This window comes from Choristoneura fumiferana, chromosome 10 (assembly GCF_025370935.1).
Source record: "Choristoneura fumiferana chromosome 10, NRCan_CFum_1, whole genome shotgun sequence".
Taxonomy (NCBI): domain Eukaryota; kingdom Metazoa; phylum Arthropoda; class Insecta; order Lepidoptera; family Tortricidae; genus Choristoneura; species Choristoneura fumiferana.
This window is the reverse complement of record NC_133481.1, coordinates 20,924,951-20,948,065: the sequence shown is the minus strand read 5'-3', so window position 1 is coordinate 20,948,065 and position 23,115 is coordinate 20,924,951. Positions and strand designations below refer to the sequence as shown.

General features: G+C 42.8%; 1 pseudogene; it reads right to left on the bottom strand.

The window, feature by feature from the left end:
• Positions 1-23,115, bottom strand: part of LOC141431787 (uncharacterized) — an 87,602-nt pseudogene that overhangs the window by 51,956 nt on the left and 12,531 nt on the right.

Here is a 23,115-nt window from a genome sequence, read left to right as displayed (position 1 = left end):
GTAACTGAAATTTGACCGAATTTTGGCCTGATCCGAAACGATATTCAATCACAAAAATTAAACTATTCAAATCACGATTATTAGTTAGGAAAGGTCCTAATAGTTTCAATCTTTTCGGAAGTTTCTTTTTTCAAAGGTATAAGTGCTGTTTTCCTGATGAATATCTAAATGAAATTTGCAATGAAAAGGTTCAAACTATGACCATAATACGCGGTCTCATTATTGACGTGCACCAGCCCCAATATCTGACACAACCGAGCGTGCATAAATATCTGATACGACTCTAATTCTAGTGCTAGTAGTAGTAGGACATGTCAGATATTTTTGCACACTTCGCTGTCGCAGATATTAAAGTAGGTGACTGTACTCGTGACTGTACATCACACGTCAACTAGGATGGTTTCACTAGGTTAGGCTAGGTGTTTAGTTTAATACACGTAGAAGTCAAAATCGAGCTGTACGCGCCGGTCGCAAGCGGAGCGGGCCGCCGCTCTCGCGCCGCGCTCGTTGCCGCGGCATAATTGAAAACGAGCTCATTACAATATCCGCGGGCACCGGGCAGGGCTGCGCGTGCACGGGCAGGGGCTGCTGGACCGGGTGGAGACGTTTTTTCTTTAAGACTAAAAGTCACCTGCATAAATATCTGCCACAGCGGCGCGTGCAAAAATATCTGACACGTGCTACCGGCACTAGAAATAGAGTCGTATCAGATATTTATGCACGCTTTGTAGTGTCAAATATTGGTGCTGGTGACTGTACAAATACAGTGAGTACTGTTATGATAAAATTACGTAGTATAGCTTAGTGATTCGATCCATGGCCTGTCTATGAGAGGGTCGTATTTTCGAATTTATGTTTGATGCTTGAAATTAAGTACATTTAAATGAGCGGTTCAGTTAAAGACAACATCGCTAGGAGAACTACAGACACATGTGAAGCAATTCAATGTTGTGGATCCGCGTGAAAACTACCGCCCAGTCATTCTAAGAGAAGGCTTGGGCACAGTTAGTGGGACACATAATATAGGCGGGACTCAACTGCCCGACAGACGTCAAGGCAAGGTATTCAGCAGGGTCGATGCTTGGTGCTGGCTTTGAGTGTCGCAGCCCTGCCGCGCACGCAGCGCTCCTCCTAATTATTATGATTTAAACGCGAGCATAATCGCTCATTAACATGCGCGGGCATCCGAACTTATTACGATCATCGCCACGCACACACACAACGCGCACAACACACACACGTACGTCTTATCTTCTAATTATATTCAAGCACTTGTACACGCTTATCAATCAATGTTTTAAATTATTATAAGTATCACACACACAAGTAGGAAATGTTATTAAATTAATTAAAGTGGTACACGGCGGAGGCAGTGGAGGGGAGCTGCGTGACGCTTCAAGTAGTCTACTACTCTAGTAGTTAAAAGGTTAGTGTGATTCATTTAATTGAAATAGCGTAGACGTATCGTCTGCTGTTTTGCTGATACATATATCATAATATTACTATGCTAGAGCTATCATGTGAGGCGCTATTTTAAACATTCTTGTAACTTTCGGACTGCTGTGGAAAGTCATTCGTTGCCATCGTCTGTTCAGTTCTAGACAGATACATCCCAGGTTCTTCAAGGCTAGAATGCCTGTTACTGAACTAATGAGGTTCATCTTTAGTCTCATCCACACTTTCCATGAGGAGAGATAGAAAAGTCAATTGCAATAGGTTTATTAAAAAAACATGACGATACGAAGTTGTAGTTTAGTCTGATTCTATGTCTCAATACTATAATTGGTTACGATATCAAACACAGGAGTCTTTCACGTATATTTATTGTATTTCGTCGTACACCGAACCTGTGACCGTCGCGGGACAACCGAGACTTCGACAAAATTCGCCGTGAAAACACACAGATGAAGGTTGCGCGGTGAACTATACCAAAAAGGCTCAAAAAAGTTAATCGTTATAGTAAAGATGTAACTAAAGCGGCTCGACGCACATGAATCTAAAATATAACCACTTCATTACGAATATCCAATTAACTTTATGGCCGCCGAGATTTGAATAAAATATAGTTTCGTGTAATCTTTCCACTAAATGATCCATGGACCCTGCGCGAGCGTTCTCATCGCAACGGCCGCGTCTAGACTCATTTACGGCATTTAAATGAGGCAGATTGTTGCTTAAATCATATTTTTTGCTTGTTAAGACATAAAATGTGCGGCGCGTAACTGTGCTCATTGCGCATGCGGGATTATGCTGATGCGGTGCTAAACGTGTCAGCCGCCGGCGCGGTGTCCCCGGCCCCGTGCCGAGCGAACAAACGGTCACCACCAGCGCCGGAGCACTCGGCCGCGTGGCGCCATCTTCAGAACGATCGATACCTGGTATTAGCCCAGTAGTAAATAAGAGACCCTGATTGTGACATTTGAACTCCCGGGCTTCCTGGTCGGGAAAGATATTTGTATAAAAAAATACGAATAATTTGTTCTCGAGTAGGTAGGTCGTAGGTATTTTTGACATTCATAAGCGCTTGTTTATACCCTAAATTTAATAAAGATATTTTGACTTTCAGTCTTGGATGTTTAAAAGTTTTTAAGTATGTTTATCCGTTGTCTAGTACCCATAGTATAAACTTTAATTAGATTGAGACTTGGTCAATTGTAATCCACTGTTCACTATATCTATTTATGTATACAAACATGGTCGAAGGTCATTCAGTCGTAGAAAATGATAAATAGTACCCAACAGAGACATGGCGTCATTACAATGTAACTCAATTTTCACCGGGTTATCTATTTTATACGGGACTTCTGTATGGCAAATTTTGGGTACACAACTGCGAGGTATTGCATTAAAAGACACCTATTTCATGCTTCTATCTCTCTTTTTTCAATTGAAAACAATTTCTCGGTTAACCTACTTATAACACGCCGAAATAAGCATAAGATACCTAATCACAGGCAATAAAAATGTACCGACACAAATCTGCGTTCAACTTGTTACTGGCTTATTGTTTTGAGTCGATTCTAACCGCAATCATATTAGAGGGAGAGCGTGGTAATACACCGCGCTATCGGCGCTCCGGCGCAGCGCCGAGCACTGAAGCGAGCATCATTTTATTTGAATACTAACCTTCACCGCGGCTTTGCTCGCATAAATTATGAGATCTGGCAGTCGATTTGAAAAAAGTTTTTACTACATTCCCACTAACGGCTCCATGTGGTCAAAACGCGAATGTCATTTTAGTTCGTGATTAAGTGTCGAGAAATATTAGCTATGAATTACATCGTAGTCTTCATTGACGTTTTATGACGTGATGTGGTGGTTCGTCGTGTGCCGTAAATAAATATACATGCGCATGACCGTGCAAAATTTAATATCTGTAGAAAATCCCAAAATTGTAACAAACTTAGTCAAGTTGGTAAAATTTACTCCTTACTTCTGTCCATTGTAAAGGCTGCCTGGAAGAGATCGCTCTGAAGTGATAAGGCCGCCTATTGCTTACCTTAGAAAATCTCTATGTGGTATATACATATGTGTATGTGTTTTCTGTATTGCTTACTGTGTTGGTGTTCAATAAAGAGTTATTGTATTGTATTGTTGGTTACCGTTTTGGGATTTTACGCGAATCCCGTGGGAATATAGGAATTTGAATAAAAAGTATCATCATCATCATCATCCCAGCCTATATACGTCCCACTGCGCAGGGCACAGGCCTCCTCTCAGAATGAGAGGGCTTGGGCAGTAGTTCCCACGCGGGCCCAGTGCGGATTGGGAACTTCACACACACCATTGAATTGCTTCGCAGGTTTGTTGTACAGGTTTCCTCACGATGTTTTCCTTCACCGTACAGCTCGTGGTAAATTTCAAATGTAATTCCACACATGAATTGCGAAAAACTCAGAGGTGCGAGCCGGAGTTTGAACCCACGATCCTCTGCTTGAGAGGCCATAGGCCAAACCACTCGGCCACCACGGCTTACCACTTACTATTTTAACAATGCCTGTAATTGATGTTGTGATACAGTGGCCACTTTAGCAGAGCTGGTTGAAGGATTAACCATAGTAATACTAATTAAAGAGACAAACTCTCTCTACTACTCCACCTACTGCTCAGCGCGACATCAGGAAGGATGTACGGTAAACGCTAGTGCTCAACACGCTGCCCAATGAATGACACCCTGCTGTCATCTTTATTGCTAATGACATAAAACTATAAACGACATCTATTGGGACAGTGACGAGCACTCGTACGTTTACATTAAAGCTGTTGTAGTATCAACAGGTGGCGGGAGCGCGCGTGCGCCGCGAATTAGCATACGCCACGCCGTTGCGACAATTACTCTGCCATCTACATACGAGCACTAGTTTCAATTAAGTTTCTGTGATCAAATTATACCTAAGTACTTTTATTTCAGCTGCAGGAGGCCTTGGGGAATAATTAGATCAATAAAGACACTTTGAGAAACATTTGAGAATGGTGAAAAATTACAGCTCTACATAAAGTAAAGTTTAATTTGAGCTGTCTTGAACCAACCGTTGGGACCGTAATTTATTTAGCTACAAAAACAGTTTATTTAATCATTTGCTAAGATTGAACAGATGCTTACCTAGGTACATAAGACCACCGTTCTCGAGTCTATTACTTTTTACATTTTCAAATAGCTATAACACTCCGGTTCCTTTGGTGCACCATAAATCTCTTTCAGGAGAACGATCGGTCCGCCGTGCAACGTTAGTCGTGCGGTCGGGTGCCGCCGGTCCGGTACGCGCGCCGTCGTCCGGCGCGGTTTGCCGGCGACCGGCGGGCTGGCACGGCCGGCGGGCGCAAGACGGATGGATTTAAAACAACGTGTCGGAGGGACGCGACCCCGGCCCAGCGCAGCCTGATGTTTTACATGCATAAGATACGTCTCCGTCCCAAAGGATATTATTCAGAGAAACTAAACGGTTAGGAAAGGAAATTAAGTTGGCGATAGCTCTGAATAGCGTGGGATACTTAGCTGTTACGTTTGAGAGAAACATTAATGCTTGTGAACTGTCATGTTATTCAAATCAGCTTCGGCGGGTGTTTGCGGAGGCCCCTCGCTTTGCTCGTCGACTCCGCCGGTCGGTTCATTCGTCCGTCAATCAATAAACATGGATATTAGATCCTTTTTGATCGAAATAACAAAAGGTTCGCCGAGAAGAGTGTGCGATGAATGTTTGAAGTTCTGTGAGATGATGGATGCACGTCCGTCCTCATGTTATTGTTAATTTGTTGTACTTGTTATTATTATTATTTGCTTTTGTATGTAAATTTTTTATTATTACTTAATTGCTACAAACAGTATAGTAAATCCAAGTTCATGTCTCAAAAACCATAGGCATTGCCACGACTACCTACCAAAGCTTAAATAAAACAGATAATAAAAAACATTATTATCTACATGCATGTCATAAGTTTTCTACAATATGTATAGATATGCTTGTTAAAAAAAGTATTACGATACTTTAATGGACATTAAGATGCATCCGCAGATACCAGGTTTCTTAATAAAGGCCATTTGATAGTCGTTTCTGAACATATAATAGGGAAGTTATGATATGCATGTAGATAAAATATTATTGTTTTGTCTTACTCAGTGCTTTGGTGCCAAACTGTAATGCTGTGTAAGTTTTTACAAATAAATAATAAATAAAATAATGATGATGATAAGACCACTTATTTGGCTGACTGTACCATCTGCCAAATAAGTGGTCTATCAATTTTAAACAAGTTTATATCAATTGAATATGTCGCTAAAGTCGAACTTTTAAGTTGACAGACACGTCTATTCTATTGGCATTATTGTTTTACGACATGCAAACGATTATCAACTTTAGGGTGGTAGACCATATATTTGCCTTATGGTACATCATAAATATGAGACAAGATAACTCTATCCACTTACTTAGGCATAAGTAGAAGTGCCACTGTTAATTTACTTCAGTTACTACAGCCATTAACAGTATAAAGTGTCCAGCGCAACCGACAAGAGTGTGGATGGACAGAGATAAGGATATTATTATTCTCGCTCGAGGTCGGGGTGACGGGACCTCTCAGCCTTGACCGGCCGGCGCGCGCGCACCCGCGAGCTCTAAAGCCCGAATTAAGGATTCCGAACCCTTGAAGGCTGATTTGCTTGACCCTGTACCAAGCACAGGTTCAGTCGTGCATGAAGTCTGCTCCCATCATTGAGATGGTTCCCTCAAACGCTAGTTAGCCGAGTTGGATTTAGTGTATTTCTAAGCCGGTTGACTTAATAAGTCTACCGGCGGCTTAGAGCTAGATAGTGCTCATCAACACAACAACAACAACATCAACAAATGATCAACATAATGTAGGGTGTTTTAAGGCTAAAATTAATAGGCCTGTTCTTGAACCAGTCAGCTACATCTTCGTCACCAATGGGTGAGAGAGAACTAAATTGCTGATCATTTTTAGTTCAAAATAAACCGTTCTGTTACTAAAAGTGCCAGACTGATTGAAATTCTAGTAGTCGGGCGTCGCTCGCCAATCAGCTGATCGCGCGGGACGTGCTCGGCGCAGCGCGTGGGAGCGGCGCGCGCGCATTTGAATGTATTCTAATATCCGAGCAGTACGCCGCCGATTGATCTCTATCGGACGCGGCAACACCTTCCCGCGAGATTACATTTGGAGTTGAGCGATAGTGGACTGTGAGTGGGGGGCGGAGGGTCGCAGTTCGCGTGCGGCGGCTGCGCGGGCGCAGTTCCCGCGACAGAAGTCGTACGTGTGCGAATGTCATCAGTCCGCACGTTTTTTTTTATTCGACTGGATGGCAAACGAGCAAGTGGGACACGTCGTGCAATGGTCGCAAAAGAACTACACGTAATTTATTTATAGCTCAACCTGGGCCTTATTTCGCCAACGTGACAATTGTCAGTGACATTTGTCGAGAATCTATTGTTTGTATCAAAATTTAATGATAATGATGTTGTGAAACAAGTGAAGTCCAACTTTGAGAGAAGTAGATTTGTCGATAAATCTTGACATCAGATGAAAGCTTTGTCAGATTTGCGTTATAATTGTAGTGTTTCGTGATTAACTTAACACACGCGTATTTTCAAAATGGCTCTCTATGAGAGTAGTAGTCACACCTGTCAGCGTGGAGAAATAGGGCCATGGAGACATTTATTGCGGCCCAGTTATGGTTATATTATTAAACGACATAGTTATGATATGCATGTGTTATAATATGTTGGACGTAACGAACCGTGCGATGGTTTATTGTGCGCGGGCGCAGTGCGTCTCGTCTGTAGCCGGGCGTTATGCGCGTGATATCATCAGCCGGCTGTCTGCGCCGGCGCCGGAATGGAAGCAATCACCCGGCACCGGCCTGTACTACGGATCTCACGATAGCACCAATTAACATGTCGAAAAATCCCACATTGACAAGTAAAAACCCATACAAACTCTAAACAGCTAGGAATTAACTGCGATTTAGTCCAACATCAGGTTGTGTTGCGTTGATGATGAACTCTGGTTGAGTTCGAAACGCGTCTGCGTAGTGAGGTGGTGGTGATGGTTGGATTTATGTGATGTGTGTGTGTTCTTATAGCGTGAAAGCGATTGAGCTGCATGAACACACATCTTCCTCTAACAATCCTCGGCCTTTCCTGGGGTTTCAAACTAACTACTTTCCAAATATCATTTAAATCTGTTAAGCATGTACTCGTAGAGGTAACCAACAGAAATAGTTTTGCATTTAAAATATTGGTAAGGAAGGATAGAGTTGTCTGCAGTAAAATATTTATTAGCAGCAGACAGTATCTGTGTATTGTCTCTTGATGCGCATGAAAGTTAGATGAAGAAATAAATATTTATACGATGTTACGCGTATGTAGACGAAATAATAACACGTAGGCATAAATTTATAGTTTTTGCTTAGTTTTTGTTACTTATTGATAGTGCCTTAATTAAATAACAAAAGTAATAGAAAATTATGAAGGTATTTTCCTTAGCTACTTGTATTATAGTGTCGGAAGTAATAAATGCAAACAACCGCATACAAGTGGGTACAACGGTTCACCGTAACATTAATTTATTGTTCGTGCTTAATATTTATACCCAATAGTAAGTATAAGAAATAAATAAGATTCTTTAGACGTCATGTAAACATGCAAAAATAGCAAGAAGTACATGCATATGCCATCGCAAGCTCTTGTTCAAACAATGTATAATGTTCTACATCCGTACTAATGCGAAAGTAACTGTCTGTCTGTCTTTAATCTCTTCACGCTTAAATCACTGAACAAATTTAGATGCAGTTTGGTATCGATAGATAACTGACGAAGATTGTTAATAATAATATATGGGTTAACGATAGGTACTTGTGCGACAGCTGTCAATAAGTCAGTGTCCATATAAGATTTAATATAATAACACTCTCCCGATACACGCATGTAACTTAACACCTCGCATTGTTAACAGCTCCAGCGGCTCAACGAGTCCAGTTTTGGACAGCAAAGGGGTTAGCGCTAATGTGAATGTATCGCAGCGACAGTTATGGGGGTGGGGGAGGGGGGGGGAGGGGTGAGTAGCGGGACCGTAACGTGCTGCAGCCAGCAGGTGCCGCGGGACGAAAGGTCAGCGCAGGGCTGTCGCAGGCCGCTACCGTTAGCCGACACACTCGACAAACCGAACGTATCGGTACATAAGGACCAACACATGGATCCTAATAATGAGGCTCCAGCTGGTCTTAAGCCTGTGACGTGGAGTGACTTTGATGGGCAGTGTAAAGAGAGAGACCTGTTTAGGTATGTCTTAGAGGCAACATCTCTCAGTTCGTGTACATAAATAATCACGTCGTTTGAAAAATAAACGCGAACAGGTGAGCATCGGGTTGTTACGGCGCCATGCTACTCTAACAACTATACTAATACACAAAACGAATAACGTAAATCGATTAGTCAACGTTAATACAACATGTCATAATGTTAAAGTTTTGTTTTATTTTATTGTTTAAGTACCTACTCTTATCCTCACAAAATCACACTTTGAGGTTGTGATTTATTTTCAACAAAGTATGAACACTCTAAATTAAATAAAACTAATGAAAGTAGTTCAAACAGGTGGTGATGATAATTGTGCTGGGAATACTAATTTAGTTTCACGTAAAATACAACTTGCAGGAAAGCTTTATTAACTGCATAAATTGTGATGGAGCAAAGTCTAAATTAGCATATTTTTAATGGTTTGAATATTTTATGTGTGAATCGTGTATCGCGTATTTTTATTACACTCCGATTATTTTTTATCCAATTAGCTACTGCGGAATTTCTTTTCTGTTGTAATCGTAGCTCTAACCTAACATACTCCAGGTACTATGCTAAAATAAGTAAAAAAATAATATGCTTAGCATGTTAAAATACTTCTGCCAAGTATCAGGTAAGTAATGTTAATTTCAAACAAGCTAGTTTTCGCCTGACAATACCAGTCATGCCAAATGAAGTTTCTGCTACGTTAACATTAGTCTAAAATCGATTAGGTAGCCAAAACCGTTTCGGACAATCAAATGTCAAAAAGAGGAAACCCCTTCTGTAGCGTTGGTTACGCATGGCTAACGCCAGGAAAAGACTAAATAGGTACAGTCTGTTTGTCCGTTGTGGCAGCCCTGCCCGCGACTTTCGTGAAAGGTCGCATAGCGCGCCGCGCGGCACGCGACGTCGGCGCGACAAGTGTCACGCGACACCTGACGTCCGCGCGACAAGTGCTGTACGGCATGCGACGAGTGACGGAGGAAAGTGAACTCGTGCAGCGACGGCTGTGTGGGGTGCAGTAAGGGGTTCAAAGTATCTAACAAATTTATTTTGAAAACCGTTGAATGCACTCAATTTTGTTTGTTGCGGCGCTTCGAATATGCAGTTATTGTGAAAAATATTTCATCTATAACATTGGTCAGGCATACAGGTCCCAAGTAACATACATATAGAAAGATTTGATGTAATTTTCTTTTGATACGAAATTTCAAATTTAAAAAACAATCCAAGTGTGTTTCATCTGACGCCCAGTGTTGTAGATACCTTATATGCGGTGAATATTAAATATTAAGTATTGTATTGTATTGTACAACTCTTTATTGTACATAAGTTTAATAAGGTTAAAGTTTAGTTTAGTTTTTAGTTTAGTTTAAAGTTTTTAATCTTTGGATAGGTTCGGATAAAATTTCAAATAAGTTACTACGTATACTATAGTGACATGGCGAAACAACAAAGATTCTGATTTCATTATAAGAAGGCACGAAATATGTAACTTAATCAAACGCAGGATACACATAATGTTATCAGAGGAACACTAAAAGCTATGAAATTCAATTGTTATTTAAACGGGTATGAATGGAAGTTGGCAGGTCCCCAGGCGCTGGGGCGGCACCGACTGTGTGGCTGTTTATCCGGACGACACAGCGATGACAGTGACCCTTCTGCTAAAAAGCTGTGTAAACTGGACAAGAAGAGGCTATTATAGGATGTTAGTATTTTAACCGCAGAAGAAAACAGAAGGGTTCATGACACATGAGTTCCTAAATCGTAAGAAACTTTCAATTTGTTCTGTAAAACTAAGAAACTTTGAAGTTATAGAGTTAGAAATTGAGACAAATATGTCAGTTCTACGGAGCAAATGTGAAGTATATAACTACATATGAAACAATTGTTATCGCACAACTCGCTTAATGTTATCTTGGAAGAGTTATTCCGAGGAGGTAATAGAATATGTATTGGCTGTAACGCAACGCAACGACTTAACTGTCTGAGCAACGAAAACCTTTCGAGCTTGAACGAAAGCTATTTAAGTTAGTAACAGACTATAATCGTATGCTAACTTTCGTAGCGTGAGGAATAAAATCAACAGAGCTTGCTCCGTGGGGAGAGTGCCTTAAGGTTCGCGATGCAGAGATATACTATTTAAATGCGATGTCAGTTTCATGGAGGAGGCTTTGACCCGAGGGGGGGGGGTGTCTAGACAAGCGTCCAATCGCGCGCTACTCCAGCCCACGGCCGGAGGCGATGTGGGTTGTGCACAAGATCAGACAATGCTTATTGCTGCCAAAAGCAAACTGTTAAATGAGTTCCGTGAAAGGTTTTTAATGGTTATAATAATGACATTATAAAATATTTATGCGGTAGTTAAAAAACTTGCAGCGAGTACCGTTAGGCAGATCGACGCAGGCCGCCGCAGCCGGGCGGACCTTCGGGCCGCATTGTCCGGTCGTAAAACGGCCGCTTGTGCAATTTTTACATTCCAATTGTTTCCTCCTTTTTTAATCACCGACAGTAAATTAGAAAGCCATTTCTTCCTTTTGTCGCGAGTCGAACGGCTTTCTCCGACGACTGATGCCTCTAGCGGGCATCCCTAATTTGTTAAAAAGTTGAAAAACAAAGCGCGGCTTTGTGCGAGCGAGTCCCGCAGAATCGTGCGGTAATAACCGTAAAGCGTACCCCGAGCCGTAGAGGAACTCGGGTTATGGCGTTCGGTGAAAGCGATAAAAAATTAAAATGTAATTAACGGCTTACCATGAAGACGCCGTAAAAATTCAGCAGGGGGTGGGTGCCGGCGCGGGGAGGGGGGTCGGTCACACGCGAGGCGAGGGGAGGGCCGCTACCTACCAAGTAACGTAGGCATACCAACTCGTGGAGAAAATGTTGGTGACGCAGCAGGTAAGTAAAAACTAGTGTCAGATCGGTTGGATCAGGCCGGACCTTAGGATCTAGACGCCGTCCAGAGGTCGTACGCGCTGACGTTCGCAATCGCCTTCAATATCTCTCTACCCTCATTCTACACCGTGTGACAGAAAGGAGTGGTGAAGACGTTTGCGATTTCAAATGTGCTCGGCTCTTGCTGAGTAACTGTTTAATGCAATAGCAATAAATAAGAGAGATGTCTCACCCTTGTCCATGGGGCCGGCGTCGCGGGCGCACTGCGCGCGCGCCGCCCGAGAGCAGACCAGTCTGCATTATTCACCCCCGATTAACGCAAAAAGTGAAATGTCAGTGAATGGCGACTAACGGGACCGCGTAACTAGAGTGTGGGGTCGCGGGACCTTTACCCCCTCCCCCCCTGGCTCGGCTATTAGCGGCACCCCCGCGGCTAACGGGTTAGGACGTCCAGGGCGATGGTTATTTTTAGTCAGTAGCGCTAAGGTCAGGGGGAGCGAGGTTTTTTCAATGAGCCGCGTCGACTTGTTAATTAGATTCGCTCGCAGACTTTTTGTGCGAACTTTCTTCCATGTTTATTCATTTCCTTCACTTTCATGTTTTTTCCGCAAAACATCGGAACGGTCTAATGCTCCCAGGGTTCGATGCTACAACCTAGCTAGTTACACGTAAGTTCAATTGTGGAATAACTTAATTAATATTCAAAATCATCATCATCGTCAACCGAAACACTCCTACGGACGAAGGATAATTCGACAATGCGGGGAGCCTTCGGCTGCGTCTGAATAACAAGCATCAATCTTTCAACCTAATCCTGAACCTCCTAATTTATTTGACATTGAAATGAATGTACGTTATGTATGTCTTAATTTTGTGTCTTAGCAGACATGTATGCTCCAACGGGCAGACTCAGACTTGTAACGACAACGTCACTAATGTGTACCATACCATTTAAGCAAATAATAGATACAATAAAGACTATTTGTATTTTGAATTATTATTTAGGCCGATTAAGGTCCTGTTCAGTATTTATTATGTATTATTGGTAAGTATGTGTACCTAAAGTAATTCTGACATGGATATTTCAATGATTATTATTAAATACCTAGGTTAGGTATATTTATTTGTAAATAATTTTATTAAAATATGTAACGTAGTCACAACGTTACAGTGGTTGTAATGTTTCTTTGTTATTAGTATTTTTATTGTCTTTTTGTGAGATTTAACCTCCTGGATCTCCCAGTCCTCACTTGAGGACATAAGCATAATTTCCATAAGGAATTTTCTCGCATTATCCTCCTGAACCCTGGAAGTGATTTTGCCGAAACCGATATTTCTTCAAAAATCGAATAGGTGTCCCTATTAATTCGACTTTTTGAAAAGATACCGGTTTCGGCAAAATCACTTCCAGGATCCAGAAGGCTAATGTGTAATGGTTTTGGTTATTACTGTCAACTGTGTATAAAATAAAGTGATTCCGAGGTGCGGGTCGCGGTCGCGGACTGTCACCCGTCACCGCCGGTGCCATCGACGCGGATTGCAATAGATCGCCGCGCGCTGCGCGTGCGTGACTCGGAGGTATATTATATCAATCGGCCCCGTTGTCTATGCATGCATTAATGCCTCTTTATGCGCAGCTGCGAAATAACAAGATAGTTATGCACATTCTCATGCACAATGCTTCATAGAGGTGTGGGTTTTTGAAAATACGTAGGTAATAGACCGAACCATCGATCACGGGATATTTCTAAGAAGCCATAAAATTGGGAACGTATGCCGTAATCTATGGAGACCTTTACGTGCGCGATTGACCAGCTATTGCTATGGTATTATGCGCTTTATGTGAGTTTCAAAGTGCTCATATTTATTTGTTGCAAACAGCGAACAAAGGATTTGCATACGTACGTATACAATTTCGCCGGAAGTTTTTTTGTGCGCGTACGCAGGGGTATGACGCGGGGGGGGGGAGAGCATCAATCGCTAAACTATGTAGAGAGTCGTAAATTGCATAGTTTTGAATAAAACTCGCATTATGGAAATTGCGGCGGCTGAATAAGGCACAATGGCCGCGCTGCGTGCTCCCGCGCACTGTGTACGAACCGATAGCTTTTTGTTAGAGATAACAGTGCCGCGGTACTTGGCATGTCTGTCTGTTCTTACCTTGTAAAGGAAATATAAACGTACCATATGTTATTAACAACAAATGCGAAATAAGCTAAAGGATTAAACGTCGACAAACGCGTCAGTCATCAGTCAGTACAAGGTCAGTACAGTCTACTCGTGCCCACGGCCAGTGCAATGTCACCGAAATTTTATGGGTAGATACGACGATTTATAGTGTATATTTTGGCATAGCTACAAATGTGTACGGAACCCTGGGTGCGCGTCTCCGACTTACAATTGGCTGGTTTTTATACCACGGGTGCCACGTTACGTCTCCGGACTTGTTTTTAGCAACGTGTCGCGTTTGATCAACTGCATACTTTGTAATGCGGCAAAAAGTTGAATGACGATGATACGGCCTTTTAAATAGCTAGAGCTGGCCGTTGACCCACACAGAGTCGGGAATATCGCATATCACAGATTATACCTGATATTCAAAGGAATAGAAATGTCACGGCTGTTGAAAAGCCACATACATACATATTTATTTTCGCAACTGAATCTGTAACAATATTTATTGCTCAAAAATTGGTTTATTGTAGAGTTTGTGCTTCAAAAAGCGGATTTCATTGGACCTGGTGAGTATCGTAATCTACTACTAGAAACATACAAAAACGTATGCGCATTTCTATCAGAAGAAGCGAAAAAGCTACGTCGGTTCGGGAAGAAAATACACACGATAACATTTAGTTTTTTTTTTATTATTTATTAGATCTGTGCTGCGGACCATTATTTTGGCAACGAAATACATCCAAGAAAGCATTAGAATATCTTAATATCCGAAGTGACCGTTGCCGTAACAATGGGCACGCATGCCCCGGGTCGGTGCGATTTTTTTCGGCAAGGTAAGCTACCTGCGGCCGCGGTCGTACGCGTGGCGTCCGCGCGGCGACGCGTGCGTGCTGCGACCATGCGGGGGACCATGCATTTACCTTTACTTGCTCGAATTTTATTTGCCCGAATTTCATTTGCCATACCAACGTTTGCCATAAAATATATAGAACCATGCTGTTTTCAGGTTTTTTTTAAATGTCATCATATAGAATGCAGAAGGTTAGGTTAGGTTAGTTTAATATCAACTCTGAAGAAATTACTACTTCAGAAATAAATTACTTTATGGCATATGAAATTCGGGAAAACGATAGAGAACCGTGCTGGCAGCGTTCCGACAATTCATGTCAAATCGAAAATTAAAATCGTTCGTTCGAAACTGAATGGAATCCTTCGGTTAATTTTTTCATGTACTCTCTTTAATTTTTTTTTGTAGCTGTTGGCTACGACTTCTTCCGCGAAGAATTAGCGACCATCAAACGCAAATGTCGGGTCAGTTGTGTTACTACATGTAGGTATGAACCAAATCTGTGCTGCTGTCTGTTAGCTGGCCTCGCGTCCACCATCGCCCCGCGGCAGCTGCAGTGGCCGCAGACGCCACAATTGCCACAAATGACAATCCCGCGTTGACGAGATGAAACGGGCCCGGCGCATGCGTAATTAGCGCGAGATCTTAATCGATCGCAAAAAGCCGCACCCGCTCATGTGGATTCGTTATGAAAATACTCTTGAAATTAATGTAGTCCATAACCAGTATTATAATTACCTCAATTAAAGTTTATTTATTCTGTTAAGACGATCAAAATTCAGCATTATGAATGCAGACACGTTTTAACCATCAATACCCGAGATAGAGTGATACGCTGCAGTCGGCGGCACCGTTACGACTCTACCTAGTTCTGCATCGGCGTGGATATTATAATAAGATCGATTGGTTGTAAAAAATGTTTGAATTTTATGATCATTGTTGGGTGATGCCGGAGAGCGGATCACGTCCGCACCGCACGCCCATTAGGCAAGCGCGGGCGCTGCCGCCGCGAGCGCGCGGGGTGCTGCTTAGAAAGGCCCAGTGGCCTGTCATTACAGTGCTTACGGCCCGATCGATAGTGCACAGCTTTCGTCGCAATTATACGAAATATCAGCAACATACGGGAAAAGTAAGCGGCGGAGGCCCCGGCGAGCGGCCGAGCGCCGCCGTGGCCTTTCGCTCGCACCAATACTATCATTAGCATGGCGTCATTGTGATCCGTCGCACGTTTAGCAATAAATTTTAGGAAAAAGTAAAAAATCGTTATTCACGTCGGCCGCTGCGCGGGCGCAGACGGCAAAAACTGATGGAAATAGAAAGAAATATGCAAGCGAGTGATTGTTCGGCGATCGCGGCAGATCGAGGCGCGGCAAAAAAATGGCAGATGCGTGTGAGCAGGTAGCGGCGCGGCGCGGCGCGGCGGGGGGGGGGGGGCATGCAAATGCGCGGGATGATGCGGCTCTAGGAATTAGCGCGCTCTAGAATGCTACTGCAAATTCCTAATTATTATTCATTATGTTTAACTGATTCTTCAGTCTTGATTATTATTTCGTTTGAATCATTTAATTCATAGCTAAGCACTTGTGTTAGGGCATCGAAGGCCTCTGTAACTTAAAACTACCGTGAGTTTAGGCTGTGAGTTTATAACGTGTACGGTTTGTACGCGAGGGAACGTTTATTGTTTTAGGCAAACAACGTAACCGTTGTTTTCAACATGATAAGTGTTGTGTTAGATACGTATTTATATAATTTTAACCCGTGCGTGTGTGAGATAATAATTATTTAATAATATATTTATTCAAAAACATCTGAGATATACGGTTACAAGGAACTACCCGCGACCAGCATGGTTATAGCGATTTCTATTCGTTGCGTGTGCTGTCGAGTGATCACTACGGCTCGCGCCCCGGTCGCGCAATGAACAGCAAACACGCTCCCCACGCTGTCGGCCGCGCGTCGTACCGAGCCTATGCGGTGCCCAGGAATACCGGCTAAAAAACTAAATACATATCAGTCAGTCAACCACAAGACCGACCGAGATACAGAATAGTAGATGGTTGCACCAAGCAGAAAGTTATTTATTATTGCACTTTAAAAAGCACGAGGGCAATATAAATTACTTAATGCGAGGTGCATAATCTGCTTTTCTTTCAACTATTACAGGAATAGTAGATGAAACAAAAAACTCATGCTAAACTATTAATAGGAAAGAAATGTCACTAGCACTCGATGATTCCATTTTTGCAAGTTTCGTTCGCACTCTCAAAAAATGTCCACGGAATATTCGCAAGGTTCCCGCCAATTTTTTTTTTAATTGGCCAACCAAACACTAGATTTTTACACTATGCAAGCTAATTTTATAGAAAAAATATTTGTGTGCCTCTTTGATGGTGCAATTAAAAAAAATTGAAACAATGCAATAAAGGATTTCCATACATTTTTTCTGCTCTAGAGCAGAAAAGTCCCGCTTTGTGCTGGGTATTTAGGGCGGTTATGATGAAATTAAAGCATAGTTAGAAGAAAAAGTGTTTTATTTTATCACGAATACCGTTGAAACTGCGGCAAAACAAAACACAAACACTAAGTGGCTAAACCAAGACGGGAAATAAAGGCCGCGTCTCCACCAGAGATGTGCGAGGATGCGTCGCGAGGAATGTGCTTGTTATGAACCAATAGAAACGCTTCCTTTACCTATTCTCGTTCCGCTCAGCTGTTTACACTGGAGCTGTAATGTGCGTATTTATTTGAATTTTTGCAAAGTTAAAGTTCACGCTACCTTCAATTGTAGTTTGCCGGCAAACATTGGTCATTTAGCATCTGCCTTTTCCTTAAGTGTCTATTTTTAAGTACGTATTCCTAAACGTTTTGAAGGGAGGACCGGAGCAGTGGTTTTTCTGCGCGATGTAAGAGGCAAAAGAGCATTGCGAAGTATATTCATTCAAGTCTCACTGCTGGCTGGGTACAGGCTTCCTCTCAAAAGGAGAGGGCTTGGGCAGTAGCTTTCAAACGGGCCCAGTGTGGATTGAGAACTCATATGATGAATTACTTCGCAGACTATAATGAATCACATCGCAGGTTTGTGCAGATTTCTAAACGATGTTTTTCTTCACCGTAAAGCTCGTGGTCAATAGTGATTTTGCAAATGAATTTCAAAAAACACAAGTGCGAGCCCGTATTTGAACCCACGATCCTCTGCGCCTCATTTACATCAACCGATTTTAAACGATTTTTGAGCCAGTCGAAACAAAATCTAGGTTCACCCCAGACCCTTTTCCTTCAGAGAGAAGTGCCCAGCAGCAGTGAAACTATACTTGAATTGAAGATCACGATAATAGTACTTCAAAATCTGCAAATTGAACGCATTCTTGTTTTTCCACAAATGTGACAGTCTCTATTGTAATACTGTTCAGGTACAATAATGGAAGTGTTTCAGTGCGGCTGCCGCGCCTGCGCGCTGTGGACATCGCTCACGCCCGATCTAATCGCACGATGACTTACAACTCTCTGCGCGCGCCGAACTTTAGTTATCTCTATTAATATTCATAAGAACTGGCCAAAAAAATAAAAGGTTTCAAATTTAGCCGATACAATTTGAAACTTTTTTCCGCACGCGGGGCGAGCGCGCGGAGCTGTTTTTTGCCGAGCGTTAGAAGCGGTCATCAAATTATACTCGAAAGCTTTTAGATAATAGGAAAGGATCAGCTTGTTTACATTCTTCAGCGGAATTAGCCGGCGATGCGGAGATAACGGAGACTGGCGGCGCGCGCGCACGAGCGTCAGAATTTTAAATGATCAGATATTAGGCGACGCGGCCGCGACCAACGAGATACCTATCTGAAATTGGTAACAGTTCTATTTGACCGGAGCGGTATCGCGTATGGATCTCTTTGTGCCTTAGAAAGCTAAATTATCAACCCGTCACTAATTCCGACCAATCAACCGAATATCGGAACGCAATTTTCTTATTAAATTACAGATTTTATAGTGAACAATCACTTTTGCGCAATCGCAGACCGCAGCCCCGCCCGCGGGTTTTACCGCTCTAGTCTGAGTGACCTATCATTGAGACTAGAGCGTAGAGTGGTAAAAGCTTTTAGACCCATCTCACCCTAGCTCAGGGTGATTTGAGCTTCCGCCGAGCTGAAGGGCCCATAATTGGCTGCCAATAAGCCTGAAGTGTCACCCGAGTTCAAGCAACCAGCGGTCACAGCAGCTCCGACCGTGCCGTGATTTATCGACTCGACGCCATTTACATGGAACTACCATTTCCATAACGAACGAAAGGCAGTGACGAAGCAAGTCGCCGGCCGGAGAGCGCGCGTGCCGCACCCGCGACAGATGCTGCGTGAATGAGATGTTGACATGTATTGTACACCTATCACGGTCGAAGGGGTGAAAGCGCCCGGTTTAAACATAAGGTGAGGCGAGCCGGGGTCGCGGCGCGGCGCAGGGGTCCGAACGTCGAGAGGATTCGACAGTAAAGTGATTCCGTCCGCTTCATGTTCATATGTACATAAACATAACAGCCGATGGCTACTTCAGTTAGGCGACGCCATGTGTCAGCTGAAAATATAGTATCCACAACGAGGCATCCGACACAGAACTAATGTCATCGACATAGCTCAGAGAATTAGCAAGTTGAAGTGGCAGTGGGCTGGTCATATCTGTCGAAGAACCGACAACCGCTGGAGTAAACGAGTTCTTGAGTGGAGACCGCGTCTTGCAAAACGTAGTGTAGGACGTCTTCCGGCCAGGTGGAGTGACAATCTGCGAAAGGCTGCTGGTAGAAGCTGGATGCGTCTAGCCGAGGACAGGGCGCAATGGCACTCTTTGGGGGAGGCCTATGTCCAGCAGTGGACTGCTATAGGCTGATGATGATGATGAAGTGTCAGCTGGCCGTGATAAGGCCAGCCGCGATATTACCCCGAGCTTCGTTTTTGCCCGCTGCGCGGCGCCACGTGCAACGTTGAACCTGGTAATGTTATTTCGTCGGTCAAAATAGAGTAAAATAAAATGTCGCGTTACACGCTTATTAGGGCGTCGCGGCTGTGACCGATCGCCCGTTTTTTGCCGCATTTGAATAAGCGTCGCACAAAGCGCGGCGTGACGCACGCGCTGCGCGGGCGCATTCAGCGCGTAATTAACGCATAAAAAACGCAGATCGACCAAATTTAGAAATGTCTCGGTAGAAAAAGCGGCTGCTGTGAAATGGTATTAATTTAATTGTGTCGCGTTGTCTCGCCCCGCCTTGGGGCAGTGCCCCGTCACTCTACAATAAAGAACTTCCTCAACGCTATCGTTGACAGATAGTTTCTATTCTCTTTGACAGTTTTCTCTCGAAAGTATACTGTGACTGCTAACCGTTTACAGCGTCGACGGTAACTAGTAGGTACCTATACACCTAGATATAACAGCTGGGATACGCGACTATCAACTCTGTACGAGTACCTAGTAACTATGTGTACCTAAGCTGGTGTCCGGAGTCCGGATGCTGACGGTTGCGCTGCCATGAGCGGAGCGTTTCTAGGGTTGACTGACATTAGGAAGCATGACTAAGTTCTAGTCAACGGCCGTTATGAAGCAAATCCTGACACATTGCACAACTATGAAGTTTCTGAAACCTTATTTACAATGTAAATCATAGACAGAAATGCAAAGCTTACTTGTTGCGTGCGACAGAATATCAAGTCGATACAAGCGTGAAAGATATTATGTAATAGAATTTGTAGCAGAGACACAAGGTAAACAGTGTACCTACGTAGTGCATTGATATGGACCTCTGCAAAGATACGCCTGAATCAAATCATCTCAGCCTATATACGTCCCACTGCAGGCTTCCTCTAAGAATGAAAGGGCTTGGGCAGTAGTTCCCACCGAAAGAAATATTCCACTGAATCAAATATGTACAAGTTTAAAATCAAATCTATCTATACTAACCGCACGCAGATCATTGATATTCTTTCAATCATCGATCAGTTTCTAATCTGTCATTTAATGATATTGGTACCCGCTAAAACGCAAATGCTAATGATAATAACGAGTCGTCGCGCTCGGCTGCGCGTGCGCCGCTCGGCGCGGGCTGGTTCTGCTTTCGACCTACAAAGTTGCAAGTAAAGCGACTCCGTACCAATTTAAACGGGAACTGTCTGATACAAAGAAATGTAACTTGTTTTCATTTGAATCGCTTCTTATTTGGAGCGCTTGCACGTCAAATAGTATTGCAGCATTGAATAAATAAGCCCCATTTAGACTACGCGAGAACTTGCATGCAAGTTTCGCTACATTGCGGTGTTTGTTTGATCAACTGAATTCATTGTCCATCTATAGTCCGCGATGTAATGCAACTTGTGTGCAAGTTTTTGAATGGTCTAAATGGGACTTGAAGGTTCTCTGACAAACAAAATATCGCTAGATAGCGTCTTTGACGAGGTCCGTCTGAAGTCACAGTTTTGCTGGCAACTTGCCTTATTCTGTTATTTATAAAATACTAATTCTAATTTCCAAACGTAAAAAAAAAAAAATTATAAAAGTTGAAAACCCCCACCACAGTCATTTCAAAATTTAATGTCTCATAAACGGCGAAAATGTAATTTTAATGTTTAACTAAGAACCATCTCGTCTAAACTGGATTTTTACGCCATCAAAATAGGTCCATACGTTTGGGAGCTACAGATGACACAAACAACAAGGATAAAAAGTGGCCTCTGTGTACTTCTAAATCCTACACATCAAATTTCATCCAAATCCACCAACCTGTTTCTGTAAAAAAGTAACAAACATGATTTCAAACTTTCGCATTTTTATATCATTACGAAACTAGGATAGTATGTTTTTATATACAAAGTGGTGACTCAACGGCCCCGCCGCCCGACTGCCGACTGTCGACTCGCGGCCGTTTCCTCCAGTCATCGTTTTTTGTTTGTTTCCCGCTGGAGCTGGACTTTGATTATGATTATGCACAATTTAAAGTTCGGGTCAAAACGCGTCGCCGACACCGACCTCGACTCTATTACGAACAGCACCACTCCGATCACCATACAATTTATTTCACACATTATAACTGTGTTTAATCAAATTGTGAATCTATAGAGGTACTCATCTTATAAACTGAGCGGTAAAAAATCTGGTCCTCAAATGTACGCAGTACCTAATGCCCGGTTCTTATTATTTTAGTGAAATCGTGCCAGTAGCTATACATTGCGGGGTCACAATCCAAACGAATTACATAAGATCGATCGAGCACCGCAGTGTCATGCTGCTAGAACGGTTATACTGCAATAATGTGAACCGGGCATAATAGGTAACTTTGTATGTAGAGTGGACCGAATTTTGTGCAGTTGAACATCTTTTAAACGAGTAATTTCTGTAGACATATTATATTTCAGGAATCTCGGAAACGGCTCTAAAGATTTCGATGCAATTTGCTATTTCGGGGTCTTTGCAAGCGAACAATCGATCTAGCTTGGTCTCATTTTTGGAAAAACGCGTAATTTTGAGTTTTGGCCCGAGCTCGCCCAGGTATGAATTTTAGTTCTTATCTAAAAAAAACTGACGACAATACTACGCCGACGGGGCGTGGCGGTTAGATATTTTATACTTATAAAATTTCACGTCTTTTTGCGTTTCTTCAGTTATGATATCACTAAAAGAAGAAGCTGTCTGTCTGGCCCAAACCACAGGGACTAAAACCTTGTATTTTGCTCAGAACTTCCTTTCATCCATGTAAACGAGTACCAAGGTTAGACTTTTTCGACTTTTGTTAGATTTGCAGGTGGTAGGACCTTGCGAGGTCCGCCCGTATTGCTACCACCATCTTGCTCGCTAATCCTGCCGTGAAACAGCAGTGCTTGCACTGTTGTGTTTGGGCGTGGAGAGTAAGACAGCCGGTGAAATTACTGGCACTTGAGGTATCCCATCTTAGGCCTCTAGGTTGGCAACGCATCTGCAATACCCCTGGTGTTGCAGATGTTTATGGGCGGTGGTGATCTCTTACCATCAGGAGACCCACTTACTCCTTTTACATCCAGTCAAATAATAAAAAAAGACAAAAAACTGGAAATTCAACTGGGATGAAATAGAGATGAAGTGTTGTATGGAAAATAAACTGAGTGGCAGAAAATCTAACCCTAAAGTGCCAGAACCGATATGGCGGCGTTTCATGATATGCCTAGGAATTGTATGATCTGCCTAAACTAGCCAAATCATGAAATGGCGGCGTTTCATGATATGCCTAGGAACTTCATAATCTGCCTAAACGTCACTACGCAAATCGTTAAACGGCGAGTTTTTAACGATATGGCGGATGTCCCTTAACCCATTTCACGTTGTGCCTAGGAATTTCCTGATCTGGCGGATTTTACGATCGGCCGCTGACATCCATAAAGGATTTTCCCAGGCCAAAAAAAA